This window comes from Chiloscyllium punctatum, chromosome 20 (assembly GCF_047496795.1).
Source record: "Chiloscyllium punctatum isolate Juve2018m chromosome 20, sChiPun1.3, whole genome shotgun sequence".
NCBI lineage: Eukaryota > Metazoa > Chordata > Chondrichthyes > Orectolobiformes > Hemiscylliidae > Chiloscyllium > Chiloscyllium punctatum.
The window spans coordinates 5,463,970-5,481,678 of NC_092758.1; the positions used below are offsets into that span (position 1 = coordinate 5,463,970).

A 17,709-nucleotide genomic window follows, 5' to 3' on the forward strand; every position below is an offset into this window, starting at 1 on the left:
GAGAAAGTATTTTGGGTCCTTCCTCAGCACTGAGGAGAGAAGCTTGTAGTCTGAGATCATTTATACCTGAAAGCCTAAACTGCTAAATTTAACAAGCATGTTAAAACCAATAAATTATTGAAGGAATTGTTCATTCTTAGGGCTTGAGTGATTGAAAAAGACAAAAGAAAGAGAAATCGGGGGCAGGGGCGGGGGTGGGGGGGGGGGGGTGGGAGGTGGGTGGTGGTATGATCAGCTGAATGATCAGCTGTGACCATACTGAGTGACAGAGCAGAATTTCAGCACCAAATGACCTAATCCTGCTCCTATTTTAAAACTCAGCCAATTAAAGGAAACACAAGCTGTGATCCACAACTGGATTATGGTCACCTCAGATAGATAACTAGTTAAAAGGAATTGTGGGATTGTGTTGGTGGAGTTAAAGCTGGGAGTTTGTGACAGCTGAATTAACATCAACACCATTAATAGGAGCGAATTATAGAAGCGGACGTGTGGCCTTTAGAACATGTTTCTCTTCAACATTCTCTCAGCTGAACTAATGAATCCTTTTAAGTTGCATTAAAATATAACACACTTTTTCCTGAATATGGAACAATTCTGTGCTCTAATGAGCTGAACTTTCATGTGTATCAATATTAGCACAGAAAGTACAACCTATACCCATCATAGCAGCAGGAGTCAGGCTTATGAGGCAATTATTAATGAAGACAGTGAGACACTAATGCTCCTGAAATAACCAAGACTTCATGATTCTTTCCTGCTCTGGTTTGTAATACTTTCCAATCAACATGATCAGGGAGGTTATGACACACCCTCTGAAGTAGGTGGGTTTTGAACCTGGATCTCCTGGCTCAGAAGTAGGGATACCGCCTCTGCATCACCAGAGCCCCCTCCAAATCTGCTTAGTTTCTCTGGCATATTTCACAAGTGAGGCCAAAAGCAGTCAGAAAATCTGACCCAGAATAAGAAGAGTGACACAGAGTCAAAAGAAACCTTTGAAAGCGCATGGTCCGTGAGGGAAAGGATTTGCCCATTGTCCACTTTTGTTTCATTCCAGCCATTTTAACATTTTTTCAATGAATCAAGACCAAAACTTTCTTTAAACAAATGCTTTAAAAGTGGCTTCAAAGTACCCACCTGCCACATAGGCCCCTGAATTCTAATATCTCCCTCCCCCATCATCACCACCTTGTCCCCCACCACTACCACATCAACAGACTCCCAGCACTGGGGATGAAAGCAATTGCATTATTTGACTTTCCATTGATTGTCTGCTGCAGTCACCAGAAGGGATCTGTTAAAGCGCTTGTGTTGTGCCATCACTTTTATCAAATCAACTGCACACAAAGTGCCGTAATTTCTGTTTGTTTTCTGCGTTTGATGTCTTGACAACTCCTGTCACTTCCCCGACTTGCGCAAACTCCTCCTGACGAGCTCTCTTGATTCTGGCAGGTTGTAAACATAGAATCGTTCAGAGCGGTGTAATTGAATTTGTCAGAGTGAGCAGCAAAGTACAGCACTAATCTCAGAGCAGTTAGACACTGCAGATGCTGGGAATCTGATATTAGAGGAGAAAGTGAGAGGAACTCTCAGATTTGTCAGCAACGGCGAAGATATGATGTGGAGGTACCAGTATTGGACTGTGGTGGACAAAGGCAGAAGTCACACAACACCAGGTTAGAGTCCAACTGATTTATTTGAAATCACTTGGTGAAGGAGCAATGCTCTAAAAAGCTTGTGAGTGCAAATAAACCTGTTGGACTATAACCTGATGTTGTTTGACTTCTGGCTCTGTGAAGAGAGAGAGAGAGAGAGAGAGAGAGATCCATTAGCACAGATTGTCATGTTTCAATGACTGCCCACAATCATTTTCTGAAGGCCAACTGAAAATGGATAATAAATACTCATATCACTGTCAAAACTCTGAACACATCAATAAAATGTTTTGCGATCTTTCATCAGAACTGAATATGAATAAAGCAATGAGTAAACTCTTAGACCAAGCCTAGTCTTATGCTGAGCTCATTGCTTGAGTCTTCCCATTACAGTGCAGCCCTATTGAATAGTTATCATTTCTTTCTCCTCCCTCTCTTCCCTCGCTCACGGGCATTGAAACCAATGAGATGCCTCCCAGATTCATCCCTTGCAATGTCATTAATTTAAGGAGGTGAAGATGAGAAAATGAATGAGAAATTCTAAAGCAAATCCACATTTGGGTGGCACGGTGACACAGTGGTTAGCACTGCTGCCTCACAGCGCCAGAGACCCGGGTTCAATTCCTGACTCAGGCGACTGACTGTGTGGAGTTTGCACATTCTCCCCGTGTCGGCGTGGGTTTGCTCCAGTTTCCTCCCACAGTCCAAAAATGTGCAGGTCAGGTGAATTGGCCATGCTAAATTGCCCGTAGTGTTAGGTAAGGGGTAAATGCAGGGGTATGGGTGGGTTGCGCTTCGGCGGGGCGGTGTGGACTTGTTGGGCTGAAGGGCCTGTTTCCACACTGTAAGTAATCTAATCTAATCTAATCTTGAGAGCAACATGATCATGATAAATAAGAACAGGAGTAGGCCATGCAACCCCTCGAACCTGCTCCACCATTGTACAGGACTGAGCTGACCACTTTCATGCCCACTTTCCTGCCTTTTTCCGGTAATCCTTGATTCCCTGACTGACCAAGAATCTATCTGTCTCAAACTTAGACATACACACAGACTCTGCTTCCACAGCTCTCTGTGGCCAGGAGTTCCAAAGACTCACAGTACCCTGAGAGAAGAGATTCCTCCTCATCTCAGTCTGAATTTGGCACCCCTTTATTCTGAGATGATGTTCTCTGATTCTCAACTCTCCAATGAGGGGAAACATCCTCTCAACATTGACCCTGTCAAGCCCCTCAAGGATCCAATAAGTTTCAATGAGATCATCTTTCAGTCTTCTAAACTCCACTGAGTAGAGTCCCAACCTGTTTAATCTTTGTTCATAAGACAATCCCTCCGTATCAGGGATCATGTGGCACTTGTTGTTACCTAGAATGAATTGCTGGCTGCGGGTTGGAAACGTGTCTGTTGAAATACCTGATTCATTCTCAAACCTCTTCTGAATTATTTATGAATCTGTTCTCGTTGGCATTATTTGTGGTGTCACAGTTAAATTTTCAATTTGCCGGTGCGCTTGTCATCAAGCAGTGATCATCAGCATAATCTGCATCTTGTATAAATATATGCTGCTTGTTCCCGGGAGGGAGCTGCGTCATTTATATTAATGGCAGGAGCGGTACTGTATGCCATCCTGTTTTACACCTGCCTCCACCTGCAATCATGTTTTTGCTTCATTATTAATTGTGACATTGAAAACCAGTGGTTCAAAGATTTACTCATTATATTGACAAAGTTGCATAGCAGCAAGGTCTTGTTTTATCGGGACTGTGCAGCGTGCACTGTCAAAGAAATCTTCAGAGCCCATAAAATTAGACATGTTTGAGGATTCTGAAATTCAGCTGATGGTTAATTTGAGAAATTTCATTAAATTCAACTGATAAATAATTCCAGACATACAAATCACTCCGCTGTGTTTTTTTTTAATGGCTGTCATGTTGAATTTGAAAAAACCACACCAGTGTATAAATCTGGTGCTATGTCAAAAAGGTTGCTCACCGTTGTTTCATCAGCACGTGGGATCAAAGCCAGAGATCTCAGGACTTTACTGCTGCTGGTGCTGGTTATTGGCAGCTGTGTCCCAGCTGTTGAAAGGGAAAACCCAATTGATCTGAAGCTGATGGGAGCCAGCAATCAGTGGGAGAGAGAGGTGAGGGTAAAGGTTTTGTGAAAACCGACATACCCTGGGAGCTGCATTTGAGTCTGAACTTATTGTGATAAAGTGTGACAATGGAGTGGGTGTGTTGTTGAACTGAGGAAGAGGCCATTAATAAGAAATGGGGGCAGGAGTCAGCCATCCAGAGCATTGAGCCTGTTCCATCATTTAGTGCAATCTTGGCTGACCTTCTCCCTTGAGGTAGCTGCCAGGTGTACACCCTGTGTCCTTGGTCACTGACATCCAGCACAGGTCAACCTTGAAGAACCCTCGTTGTACAGCTCGGATCCACATACAGGATGTTTCTTCAATACTGACCCTCAAGCTGTCCTGGTAACTCTCATTGTAAACCTGCAGCTCGGACACTGTGTGGTCAGTCACACACACACACACACACGCCTGCCCCCAGTTCAGGGGCTACACCAGGTTGTGTCTTCAGGATTTTCACCTGTTCTTATAGTCTTTACTCACTGTTATAGTGTTCTCTCAGTCTGAGTCTACTTGGATACCCAGAGCATCCCTGCTTGCCTTATGTTTGTGCAGTTTCCCCCTCAGCCAGGGCTACCAGACTTATATTACTGCCTTAAGAGCAGACACAAAGCTCACTGTTAACTGTCAGCAGACCTCAGCTGGACTATTACTGTTAATGCAGAGATCCAGGTAATATATTGAGGACCCAGATTCAAATCATAGCAGATGATGGAATTTGAATTCAATAAAAATTTGGAACTATGAGTATAACAATGGCCACAATTCCAATGTTGATTGCCAGGAAAACTCAAGTGGTTCACTTTGGGGAAAGAAAGTGCCTCCCTTACCTGGAGTACAAACCACAGAAATGGGTTTGATTCTTAACTGCTCTCTGGGATGGTCAATGAATGCGAGCCTAGTCAGTGATAGTCTCTTCCTGTGAATGAATACAAACAATTTGCCCTTGTTATTCTATCAATTGTCTTCCTCTAGTTTAAAGAATTTAATTATAAACCAGCCGTCTTACCTTATTCTTAATGCTTGATACTTCCTTAATTTAAACTAAAGGTGAATTATTTCTTTGAAGACTAGACAATAGAATTACTCACCTGGTCCGTTTTACCAAGACACCCTTTTGTCCCAAAGTAGATGTCAGTCTCAATTGATGAGCTTATATTTTGTCAACAATGTCAGTCTTGAATCCTTTCAAACCTTGTCCCTCTTGTACATCACTTCAACCCTCATCTCTTTGAGGCTGAATTTGGAGAAAGTTAAGAGATAGACCTTTCTCGCTAAACTCACTCTGCATCAGAGCACACCATGGCAGAACATTTAACCTCGGTTCTTTGTACCACTGGGATTCAGATCCCTTTCCTAACAGACAACTGCAGAACTCAGGTCAGCCACTTATTTAAATAGGTGATCTCTCCTGCAATATAGCAGAAAACCTGCCTTACAGACGTTAGACTTAAAAGGCCAACTATGTGTAAAATGCTAAATTGCAGTCCTAAATCTTATACAACACTAACACTTAAAATGTAAAAAAAAATCACACAACACCAGGTTATTGTCCAGCATCGATATAATGTGATTATGTTGCTCATTTAACAAGGTTAGGTTGTGCTTGGTTCTTTTTCAGGAAGTAATAAAGATACAGACTACGAAATGTTTGGGTTGATCTACTTGGGGAAGCTTTGAAGTTTGAAAAAAATACACTTGTACAATGAAAGGGAAGTGGCTGGTTCTCCCAGCTCAGGTTTTCTCTGGTTTGGTTTGGTTTGGGTTCAGCAGTCTGGCTGTTCAAACCAAGCAGTCAGTCGTTTCGAGGTTGCTGATCAAAGAACAGCATCTGTATTTCGTTCTCTTTTGTTTGTGTTTCATTCAGTAATCTTGCAAATAAATTCTGTTTTGTTTAAAACTGAGTGGTTGGGCCAGCTGCATCACTCCCGGAATATCCACTTTACACCTGCTTAAAACCACGAGCAAAGTTCGGGTCTGGGCTACGGTTTTGAAATGTTTTAAGGAGGTCTGGCCTGGACCAGAACATAATACCCTTCCCTTCCCTTCCACTAGTTTTCAGTGTTAACACTCTGTACCAGATGTCCAGTCTTTCAGGAAGATGTTTGTGGCAGAGTAGAAGAGCTGAAGGTATGACTGAAATAAACTAGAGACAGTTTGCTTTCTCAGCTTCTTGAGAAGGAAAGTGCATGAAACTGTTTGAAGAGAATCGGTAACATTCAGATGTTTAGAGTGAGTGAATATTCACTATTGCTGATGTAACAAGATGCCAATAACCACAGTCTCAGGTTAAAGCATTGTTTGGTTTAAGGACATCATAAGACTGAAAACTGTATCCTCCTTTCAAACTGCACCCTATCCCTTTTCATCTCTGTAACTGTCTGCATTTTGAACAGACATTGCATCTTTGCAATTATTTTTTTTCTTCGGGTTAGCAGATAATAAAATAGCACATTCATTCACTCAAATTAGCTTTGTAATTGGCTCCTCTTGCTGGTGAACTACTTAACAACACTTTAATTGGACAGAGGTATATGTTAGTACTAAATAGAACATGTCAGTTTCTTTTATAGCCAATAAAAGAATTAAAAAGAGAAGAATTGATTCATCCCTCCTCACTTATCACCTTGTCCCATTCTATCCCTGGAACCTCCTCCAGCCATACAAATCTGACACATAATTCTGACACCTAATGTGCCATCACCAAATCTGTCAGTCTATCATTGGTGCCTGTATCGTTAATTGCCAAGGCTCGAAGCTCCAGACTTCTCCCAAACCTTTTCACCACTCAGCCCTTCTCTCTTCTTACTCCATCTAGCTACTCCTTATTGTGTAATTCAATGACCAAGCTTTTTATTACTTGTCTTAAGACTGTCTTGATTGGCACCATGTACACAACATTCACTCCCTCCACCACTAACACGCAGCAGTACTATCTGATTGATGCACTGCAGAAATTCACCATAGATCCTCAGACAGCACCTTCCAAACCCATCTCAAAGGACATGGGAATACCATCACTCACCATACTGACTTTGAAATATATTGCCTTTCCTTTACTGTCACTGGGTCAAAATCCTGGAAGTCCTTCCCTCAGGGCATTGTGGGTCAACCTACACAGGTGGACTGCAGCGGAACAAGATGGCAGCTCACCCCCACCTTTGCAAGGGGCAACTAGGGACAGTCAATAAATGCTGGGCCCAGCCAGCAACACCCACACCCCTTGAGTGAAAAGCAAAAATTTGCTCATGGTGTTCCTTACTCACTATCTATATTTCAATAAATGCTTTCTGGTTTTTTTTATAAATTGTTAAAATGCCTGATTATGCTAGTCTAATTAACAGAGTAAGAGGTTTTTTTTACCTGCGGATGTGAGTTGTGTAGATCTGCCATCTTCTGCAGATTGATGAAAAACACTCGTTAATCACATGGTATTTTGAGGACAGTACAGACTCACGCCGACAATTCCAACTAGAATTAGTGTCGAAATGGCTGTGCAATGTCTGGGATTTCTCTCGTTTTGAAAAGTAATCCATGGAATTGCCTCCTTAAAACTGGAAGCCCTTTCAGATACACATTAGGAGGTAAAATTGTCAAATAGACATGAAGGAAAGATGATGTAAATACATGTGAGGAAAATAACTTTTAAGATTTATAAGAAACAGAAATTGAAGTAAATATAAAAGCTCGCCACATCTCCCAAAATGCTCAGTAGAGGTGTGTTAGTGAAAGCAACTGAAGTGAAATATGAGCGTAGCTAAGCAACAATGAATGAGGCAAATTATACACAATTTCACACCAAAGGGTTAGTCATTAGGAACAAAGCAAAAAGGTTACCTGTGAACAAACTGCACCACTTCACGGCTGTTACAAATAGACAAGCATTTTGTGTAACTAAAGGTCTATCTCCTTTATCAATGTATGATGAATAAGGTCATGGCAGGACTTTTGGGAGGAGTTTTGTATAGTGGTGCCAACCCACATGAAGTGGGAATTGTTAAATGTTGTACTTAATCAGTCAACACAAGATTCTTTGTGTATATAATTAAGGAGGTTCAGGGAGAATTAGCTGCATCACTTATACAATCGGAGAATTCACAAGAGACTGAGCCCAGTGCGAAGTTTTCACTCAAAATTCAGGAAGCTAGTAGTTCATCACAGAGAACAGTCGCTGGTAGATGCCAGGAGATGTTGGTGTTAGAACTGAGGCTCCCAATGAACAAAAGGGATCAACAGTAACCTACTCCCAGATATAGATTAACCAATACCCAGATTCGCTTCATCAATTCCCGATATCGTGTAACTCTCAGATATAGTCGGAGGTTTCAAAGGGCAACATTGCCTCAATCCTCTCTCTATTCAGTTGAGAAGGAGGACATACAGAGAAAAGCTGACGTAGTGATCGTAATGCCATATGAGTTTCCTGATTGGGGCTGTTAATCTGTTCCAATCAGGGAGCCCTGGCTGACAGGTATAAACAGGAGTGTCATAGGTTCTGTTCACTCTGAAAGCTGGCTCTGAGGGAGCTGGATCAGTGTCAAGAACTCTCTACGTGGAAATAAAGAATGACTTGGTGATGGAATACCAGACTCTGTGGAGTTATTTCAGGTATTTGAGAGGGCAGTGATGCAGCCAATATGGCGAAGGAAGGGAGCCCCTGAATTTTGACTCACTGGGGGGATAGGGCATGAACAGAATGATCTGGCGGCAACCAGCTCCCTCTTTTTTTAATGCATTAAGTGAATCTGATCTAGATGCCCATCATTAATTGCTCAGAGAGAGGTTAAGAGTCAACCGCATTACTGTAGGTCTTAGAGTCACATGTAGGCCAGATCAGATAAAGGAGGCAGATTTCCATATTTAAAGGACGTCAGTGAGTCAGGTTGGTTGTTCTAATAATCAACAATGGATTCATGATCATCATTAATATCCAGATTTTTATTGAATTCAAATCCCACCATCTGTCATAACGGGATTCCAGGTCACCAGAACATTACTAGGGTTGCTGGATTAATAACCTAGTGAGAAAAATCACTGGGCCATCAACTCCCCTTGATAGTGAGGACTAATATGTGTGAGGTAATAGCATGGGGGGCCTTAGCAAATTGTCACACTGCAATCAGAGGGAATACACAGCTTCAAGGCACCTGGGCAGACATCTTCATGTACGGCTTGTAGGGTCTGGCTGTGCACAAATTACTGCTAAACAAGATAGTGTTCTTAGATATAATGGAGCTTGGACTGTCCTGATGCTGCCAAAATTGCTTTTAGAAAGCTAGTCTTCATTCCCTTTCATGTATGTAGACCATCCGCTAATGTTAAAAGACCATTAAAAAGCAACTTCTGCAAGAATTATGGAGATTAGATGACTATACAGGGAGTCTGAGATTTGAAATAAATTGGACTAAGTCTCAGGACATGCCCATTTTCAAATATTCCACAATGACTGTTGTAAATTTGATGCTTCATTTAAAAGACTGACAGGATAAAGTAAGTCGACATCTGGAATAACTGAAGCTTCGGGAATACGACAACCATTAATTAAAATAAGGAGCTTGGAAAAATTAATTCGCAATGATGGTACACTGGCAGCAGGTCAGGGCAGACCAAATAAGGGGATTATAATACACAGTGTCAGCTGTCGAAATATAGTCAAAAAACAAACAAAACAGGAGAGAAATTAGAAAATAAAGCCAAACGGCAAAGGAAAATGAAACAAAGTAGGGGCAGAGGTCACAAGCAGCAATTTTCAATTTTAATACTAAGTCTAGACTTTTTTTCTTTTATGAATTCATGGGGTGTTGGCATTGTAGGCAAGGCCAGCATTTGTTATCCATCTCTAATTGCCCCTGAACTTTCCGGGCCACTTGATTCAACTTGATTTGATTAATTCCTGTCTCATGTACCGAGATACAGTGAAAAGTGTTGCCTTACATGCTTTACATACTGGATTAGTGGTGCTGGAAGAGCACAGCAATTCAGGCAGCATCCAACGAGCAGCGAAATCAACGTTTCGGGCAAAAGCCCTTCATCAGATTGCCCGAAACGTTGATTTCGCTGCTCGTTGGATGCTGCCTGAACTGCTGTGCTCTTCCAGCACCACTAATCCAGTATTTGATTTTCAGCATCTGCAGTCATTGTTTTTACCTTACATGCTTTACAGTCTGATCGTACTATACAAGTACATCAGGGTAACAGAACAGAGCGCAGCGTACAGTGCTGCAGCTGCCAAGAAAGTTCAGACAGAGAGATCAATATTAACTTTAAGAGGTCCATTCAAAACTCTGATAAAAGTGGGGAAGACGTTGTTCTTGAAGCTGTTCATATGTGAATTCAAACCTTTGTATCTTCTGCCCAATGGAAGAGGGTGGAGGGGAATATAGCCGGTGTGGGAAGGGGTCTTCGATTATGTTGGCTGCTTTCTCGAAGCAGCGGGAAGTGTTGGTGGAGTTAATGGATGGGAGGCTGCTCTGTGAGATGGCCTGGGCAGTGTTCGCAACTCTCTGCAGTTTCAATCAGTGTTGGGAAAAGCAGATGCCATACCACGCTGTGAGGCATCCGGATGGGATGCTCTCTATGGTGCACCTGTAAAGGTTTGTAGGAATTTTTATGGACATGCCCAATTTCCTTGGACTCCTGAGGAATTAGAGACATTGTTGTGCTTTCTTGACCATCGTGTCGATGTGGTTAGACCAGGACAGAGTGTCAGTGATTATTACTCTCAGGAATCTGGTGCTCCTGACCACCTTCACCTCAGCACCATTGGTTTCAGATCTGGAGTCACATGTTGGCCAGACCAGCTAAGGAGGACAGACTTCCCTTTCTTAAAGATGTCAAAGACTTCCCATTCATTTGGCCAGGTGCTTAAGATGGCACGACAGATTTGTACAATGTTCTGTACACATACAGCTGTAATAAGGAAGCCAGATGGAATTTGGGTATGCAAAGAAAACCATGACTTATGGATGCTGGAAATCAGAAACAAAAACAGAAATTTCTCAAAAAACTCAGCAGGTCTGGCAGCATCTGTGGAGAGGAAGTAGAGTTAACCTTTCAGGTCCAGTGACCTATCTTCAGAACTGAAATTTTGGCATTGTTTGCGAAAAGAGTGAAGTATAAAGCTAAGAACATAGAACAGAGAACAATACAGAGCAGAACAGGCCCTCGATGTTGCTCCAGCCTGTGAACTATTCTCAGCTTGTCCCCCTACACTATCCCAAAATCACCCATGTGCTTATCTAAGGATTGTTTAAATCTCCCGAATGTGGCTGAGAAGCATTGTGTAACTGTACAAAGCACACGTGAGCCTATATCTGGAAAACACTTGTACAGTTTTGGTCCCCTTACTTCAGCAAGCATCTAATTAGATTGGAGTCAGCTTAGAGAAGGCTAATGAGATTAATTCAAGAGATAAAATGCTTACCTTATGAGGAGAGATTGAACAGTTTAGATCTATACTCGCTTGAGTCTAGAAACGTGACAGGCAATCTAATTGAAGTATATAAAATGCTGAAGGGAGTTGATGACTTAGCTGTTTCCCCTTTAAGGGCAATCTAGAATGAGAGATCATTGCTTGAAGTTAAGGAGTAACAGATTGAAATAGGAGATGAGGAGGGATCACTTCTCTCAAAGGGTCATGAATCTGTGGAATTCACTCCCCTGGAGTTCAGTGGATACTAGAACACTGAATACATTTTGGTAAAAGTAGGCAGATTTTTAATTAGGGTTATGGGGAAAGGGCAGGAAAGTGAAGTTGAGACTGGGATGAGATGAGCCATGATCGGGGGCTGCCAGGAAGGTAAATTCCTCCTTTAAAAACTGACCTTGTGAATCAGTAGAGTGCACGCTGAGCAGGAGCGGACAGGGGACGGCTGAGTAATTGAGGTCATATATTTGGGCGTTTGCTTTACCCGAAACACTACTCAGGTAATGTCTCCCACCCAACCTCCTCCTCTAACCCAAATAAAAACATTCTGTGCTCAAATTCAGTAAGGTTATGAGATTTTTCAATAGTCTCTTTGCAAATTCAGAACAGTGGGAATGGATCTTACGGTAGTTGCATGCTCCTCCTGTCGGATGTGAGAGGTAAGGGTCACCACTAGTGTCCCCGCTGACTCCATCTGTGGGAAGTGCACCCAACTCCAGCTCCTCGGAAACCACGTTAGGGAACTGGAACTGGAGATGGATGAAATTCGGATCATTCGGGTGGTAGTTTCTCCTTAGGAACGGGAAAAATGTAGAAGAGTTACAGTCAAGGGACAGAAAGGGGACAGGCAGATAGTACAGGGATCCCCTGTGGCCATTCCCCTCAATAATAAATATACCACTTTGGATACTGTTGGAGAGAACGACCTACAAGGGGAAATCCATAGTTGTCAGGTGTCTGGCATTGAACCTGGCTCTGTGGCTCAGAAGGGAAGGGGACAAAATAGAAGGGAGAGGGTGAGCAGCCAGAAACCATGGTGCACATTGGCACCAATGACATAGGAAAAGGGATGAGGATCTAAAAAGTGGTTTTCGTGAGTTAGGTTGGAAGCTAAGAAGCAGGAAGAGCAGAGTAGTAATCTCAGGATTACTACTGGTGCCATGTGCTACCCATGGGAGGAACAGGAAGCGAGTGCAGCTAAACATGTGACTACAGTGCTGGTGCAGGAGGGAGGGCTTCAGGTACGTAGTCATTGGGGTACGTTCTGGGGAAGGTGGGATCTGGACATGAAGGACGGGTTGCATTTAAACTGGAGGGGCACCAATGTCCTGAGCAGGAGATTTGCTAGGGCACTTCTGGAGGGTTTAAATTAGTTTGGCAGGGGGATGGAAGCCAGAGCCACAGATCATAGGAGAGGGTTGTTGTTGAACAGGCAGAAATAGAATGCAGAGAGTCGGTCAGGAAGGATACACAGTTGATAGGGCAAGAGAACAGGTTTAAGTGTGTCTGTTTCAATACAAGGAGTGTCAGGAAGAAGATGATGAACTTAGACCATGGATCAGCACTCGGAACTACGATGTTGCGGTAATAATAGATTTCACAAGAACAGGAATAGTTGTTCGATGTTCCAGGGTTTAGATCTTTTAAAAAGAATAGGATGGGGGGTGGTGGGAAGCAAAAGAGGATGGGGAGTAGCATTATTAATTAGAAAGTGCATCACAGCACAGAAAAGGCGGTTGTTGAGGAGAGTTTGTCTACTGAGTCAGTATGGGTGTAAGTCAGTAACAGAAAAGGAGCAGTTACTTTATTGGGTGTTTTCTATAGACCCCACCACCCCACCTCAATAGCAGCAGAGAGATGGAACAGAGAGATGGACAACAAACCTTGGAAAGGTGCAGATGTAACAGAGTTGTTGTTATTGGATGACTTGAACTTCCCCAATATTGGTTGGAACCTCCTGAGTGCAGATGGTCTGGATGGAGCTGATTTTGTCAGGTGTATCCAAGAAGGATTCCTGACTCAATCTATAGATAGGCTGACAACTGGGGAGACCATATTGGATTTGGTGCTAGGCAATGAGCCAGGTCAGATGTCAGATCTCTCAGTGGGAGAGCATTTTCATGACAGTGACAACAACTACCTCACCTTTACCATACCCATGGAGAGGGATAGGAACAGACAGTATGGGAAGGTATTTAATTGAGGGAGGAGACATTATACTGCTGTTAGACAGGAAGTGTGGAGTATAAGTTGGGAAGGATTGTTCTCCAGGGAAGGCAAAACAGAAATGTGGAGGCTGATTAAGGAGCGCTTGTTGCGAGTGTTGGATAACTTTGTCCCACTGAGACAGGCAAGGAATGGTAAGGTGAAGGAGCCTTGGATGACAAGAGAAGAAGAACTTCCATCAAGAGGAAGAAGGAAGCTTACTTAAGGTTGAGGAAGGATCTGGCACAGCTTTAGAGGATTACAGGGTAGCTAGGAAAGAACTAAAAAATGGTCGGAGACGAGCAAGAAGGGGGCACAAAAATGTCTTGGTGGGAAGAATGAGGGAAAACCCAAAGGCATTCTACACCAATGTGAGGAATAAGAGAATGATCAGAGAGAGGGTGGGGCCAATCAGGGAGAGTGGAGGGAGCTTGTGTCTGGAGTCTGAGTTTTTTGCTTCAGTATTCTCTAGAGAGATGGACCTTGTTGATAGTGAGAACACCATGGACCAGGTTAATAGGCTTGAACAGATTGCTATTAAGATTTGGATGTGCTGAAAATTCTGGGAAGCATCATGATAGATAAGTCCCCAGGGCCAGACCAGATATATCCAAGGCTACTACGGGGAAGTGAGGAATGAAATTGCTGCACCACTGGCAATGATCTTTGCATCCTCACTCTCCACAGGAATAGCACCAGATGATTGGAGGGAGGAAAATGCTATTCCTCTGTTCAAGAAAGGGAATAGGGAAATCCCTGGGAATTACAGACCAGTCAGTCTTCCATCTGTGAAATGCAAGGTACTGGAAAGGATTCTGAGAGATAGGATTTATGACTATTTGGAAAAACATAGTCTGATTAAAGATAGTCACCATGGCTTTGTGAGGGGCAGGTCATGCCTCACAAACCTTATTGAGTTCTTTGAAGATGTGACAAGACATGCTGACAAAGGTCGAGCAGTGGATGTGATGTGTATGGAATTTAGTAAGGCATTTGAGAAGGTTCCCAATGGTCAGAAGGGATGGGATACAGGGAAATATGGCTCTCTGGTTACAGAATTGGCTGGCCGAAAGAACACAGCTAGTGGTAATGGTTGGAAAGTATTCCGCCTGGAGGTCAGTTATCAGTGGTCTCCCACAGGGATCTGTTCTTGGGCCTCAACTCTTTGTAGTTTTTATAAAAGACTTGGATGAAGAAGTGGAAGGGTTGGTTGGGAGGTTTGCCGATGACACAATGGTCAGTGGTGGTGTAGATAGTATCAAGGGCTGTTGTAGGCTACAATAAGACATTGACAGGATGAAGAGCTGGACTGAGAAGCGGCAGATGGAGTCCAACCTGGAAAAATGCAAAGTGGTTCATTTTGGAAGGTTAAATTTCAATGTTGAATATAAGGTTAAAGACAGGATTCTTGGCAGTGTAGAGGAACAGAGAGATCTTGGGATCCATATTCATAGCTCCCTCAAAGTTGCCAGCCAAATTGATAGGGTTGTTAAGAGGGTGTATGGTGTTCTGCCTTTCATTACTGGGGGATTGAGTTTAAGAGCCATGAGGTTATGCTGCAGCTCCATAAAACCCTGGCTAGACCACACTTGGAATATTGTGTCTAGTTCTGGTCGCCTTATTATAGGAAGAATGTAGATGCTTTAGAGATGGTGCAGAGGAGATTTAACCAGGAAGCTGCTTGGATTGGAGGGCTTGTCTTTTGAAGAGAGGTTGAGTGAGCTGGGGCTTTTCACACAGGAGAGAAGAAGGAAGAGAGCTGACTTGATAGAGGTGTACAAGTTAATGAGAGGCATAGATAGAGTAGATAGCCAGAGGCATTTGCCCAGGGCAGAAATAGCTGTCACAAGGGGGTCATAATTTCATGGCGACTGGAGGAAGGTACAGGAGAGATGTCAGAGGTAGGTTTTTTACACAGAGAGTGGTGGGTGTGTGGAATGCATTACCAGCAGTGGTAGTAGAGTCAGAGACATTAGGGGCATTTAAGCAACTGCTGGACCAGCACATGGATGGCAGTAAATTGAGAGAGGTGTACGTTAGGGTTGATCTTAGATTAAGATAAATGCTCGGCACAACATCATGGGCTGAAGGGCCTGTATTGTGCTGTACTGTTCTATGATCTATATATGAAATGGAGGAGAAAACTGAAGAGGTTGAATGGCACACTCCTATCCCTATTTCTTGTGCTCTGTGTTACTCAGATAATGGACATTGCAACAACCTCTAGTGGCAATACTTCACAGATGTTTAGCTGTATTTTTGGGATTCCATCTGGTATAGGGCTGGTTGTTACCTTTATTGCAATGTTTCCATATTTTGGGCATTTTGCAGTTAATCATTGGAGGAATTGAAGAGAAAAGGTTCTCACCTCATTAGGAGATTAACATTCAGCTGGATTTTCCTGTGGACTTCATAGAACCCCTCCAGCATGGAAACAGACCATTTGGCCCAACAAGTCCACACCAATCCTCCGAAAAGCATCCCACTCAAACTCACTTCCCTACCCTGTAAACCTGCATTTCCCATGGCCAATCCAGCCTAAACTGCACATCTTTGGATTTTGGATTGTGGGAAGAAACTGGAGCACCCGGAGGAAACCCATGCAGACGCGGGGAGAATGTGTAAACTCCATATGGAAGACATCCAGGGGTGGAATCAAACCCTGATCCCTGGCACTGTGAGGCAGCACTGACCCACCATGGCACCGAATGACGTGGGTTCCCTTCAAAAATTCCTGGAATATTTGATGAGGCAAATAAGATACTATTGAACTCCATTTACCCTCACAATGTTTCTGGTGGTATGGGGTGCTCAGTTCAATAATACATTCATTGTTTGCTATTGCATCAGCAAATTTAATATCATTTTATCAAATTAATCATTTTATTGTGTGCTTTCAATCTTCATATAATCTAACGATGTTTCCCAATACAAATGCTCAACTTGGTGCAGAAACTATTATGGAAGTTAAAAAGAGTTTTTTTTAGAAAAGACTTGCAGCCATTCACTTACTTTCCTCTCTTTATCTTATTGTTAAACAGAATATTGGTGCTTCGGGCGAGACCACAATTTGATGCCCACGAGTGTAGTGGTTTACTTGGCTATTTCAGAGGGCAGTTAGGAGTCCACCATATTGCTGTGCATTTGGAATCACAGGTAGACCCGACCAGGTAAAGATGGAAGATTTCCTTCCCTGAAGGACATTAGCAAACTAGATGAGATTTTATGATTACATAAACAAAGAACTGCAGATGCTGGCAAAGTGGAGAATAAAAAGAGAAATTTCTAGACCTTTCAGTTCTGGAGAAGGGACACTGGACCCAAAACATTCACTCTATTTTCTTTCTCTCCACAGACAGTACCAGACCCGCTAAGTTTCTCCAGCTATTTCTGTTTTTGTTTGTCAGTTATAGAGACATAGAGTCAGAGAGATGTACAGCATGGAAGCAGACCCTTCAGTCCAACCCGTCCATGCCGACCAGATATCCCAATCCAATCTAGTCCCACCAACCAGCACCCGGCCAATATCTCTCCAAACTCTTCCTATTCATATACCCATCCAAATGCCTCTTAAATGTTGCAATTGTACCAGCCTCAGCCTCTGATGCTCCAGAGAAAACAGACCCAGCCTATTCAGTCTCTCCCTGTAGCTCAAATCCTCCAACCCTGGCAACATTCTTTTAAGTCTTTTCTGAACCCTTTCAAGTTTCACAGCATCTTTCCAATAGGAAGGAGACCAGAATTGCATGCAATATTCCAACAGTGGCCAAACCAATGTCCTGTACAGCCGCAACATGACCTCCCAACTCCTGTACTCAATACTCTGACCAATAAAGGAAAGCATACCAAACACCTTCTTCACTATCCTATCTACCTGTGACTCCACTTTCAGGGAGCTATGAACCTGCACTCCAAGGTCTCTGTTCAGCAAAACTCCCTAGCATCTTACCATTAAGTGTATAAGTCCTGCTAAGATTTGCTTACCCAAAATGCAGCACCTCGCATTTATCTGAATTAAACTCCATCTGCCACTTCTCAGCCCTTTGGCCCATCTGGTCCAGATCCTGTTGTAATCTGAGGTAACCTTCTTCACTGTTGACTACGCCTCCAATTTTGGTGTCACCTACAAACTTACTAACTTACCATAAAAACTCAAACAATGTTCAGATGGTTTCAATCAGGCTAGCTTCTGATTAAATCCCAGGCATCTTTTGTCATTATATTCAGATTTTATAATGATTGTGAATTGAATTGAACTCACAATCCCTGAATATTAGTGTGGGTGC

General features: G+C 42.9%; 1 long non-coding RNA gene across 1 annotated transcript in view; it reads right to left on the reverse strand.

The window, feature by feature from the left end:
- Positions 1-7,446, reverse strand: part of LOC140491766 (uncharacterized) — a 29,167-nt gene extending 21,721 nt beyond the window's left edge. Inside the window, exon 1 of the long non-coding RNA XR_011963421.1 lies at positions 7,156-7,446. This is a non-coding gene — a long non-coding RNA (uncharacterized lncRNA). The remainder of the gene's footprint in view (positions 1-7,155) is intronic.
- Positions 7,447-17,709: the final 10,263 nt, after the last annotated feature.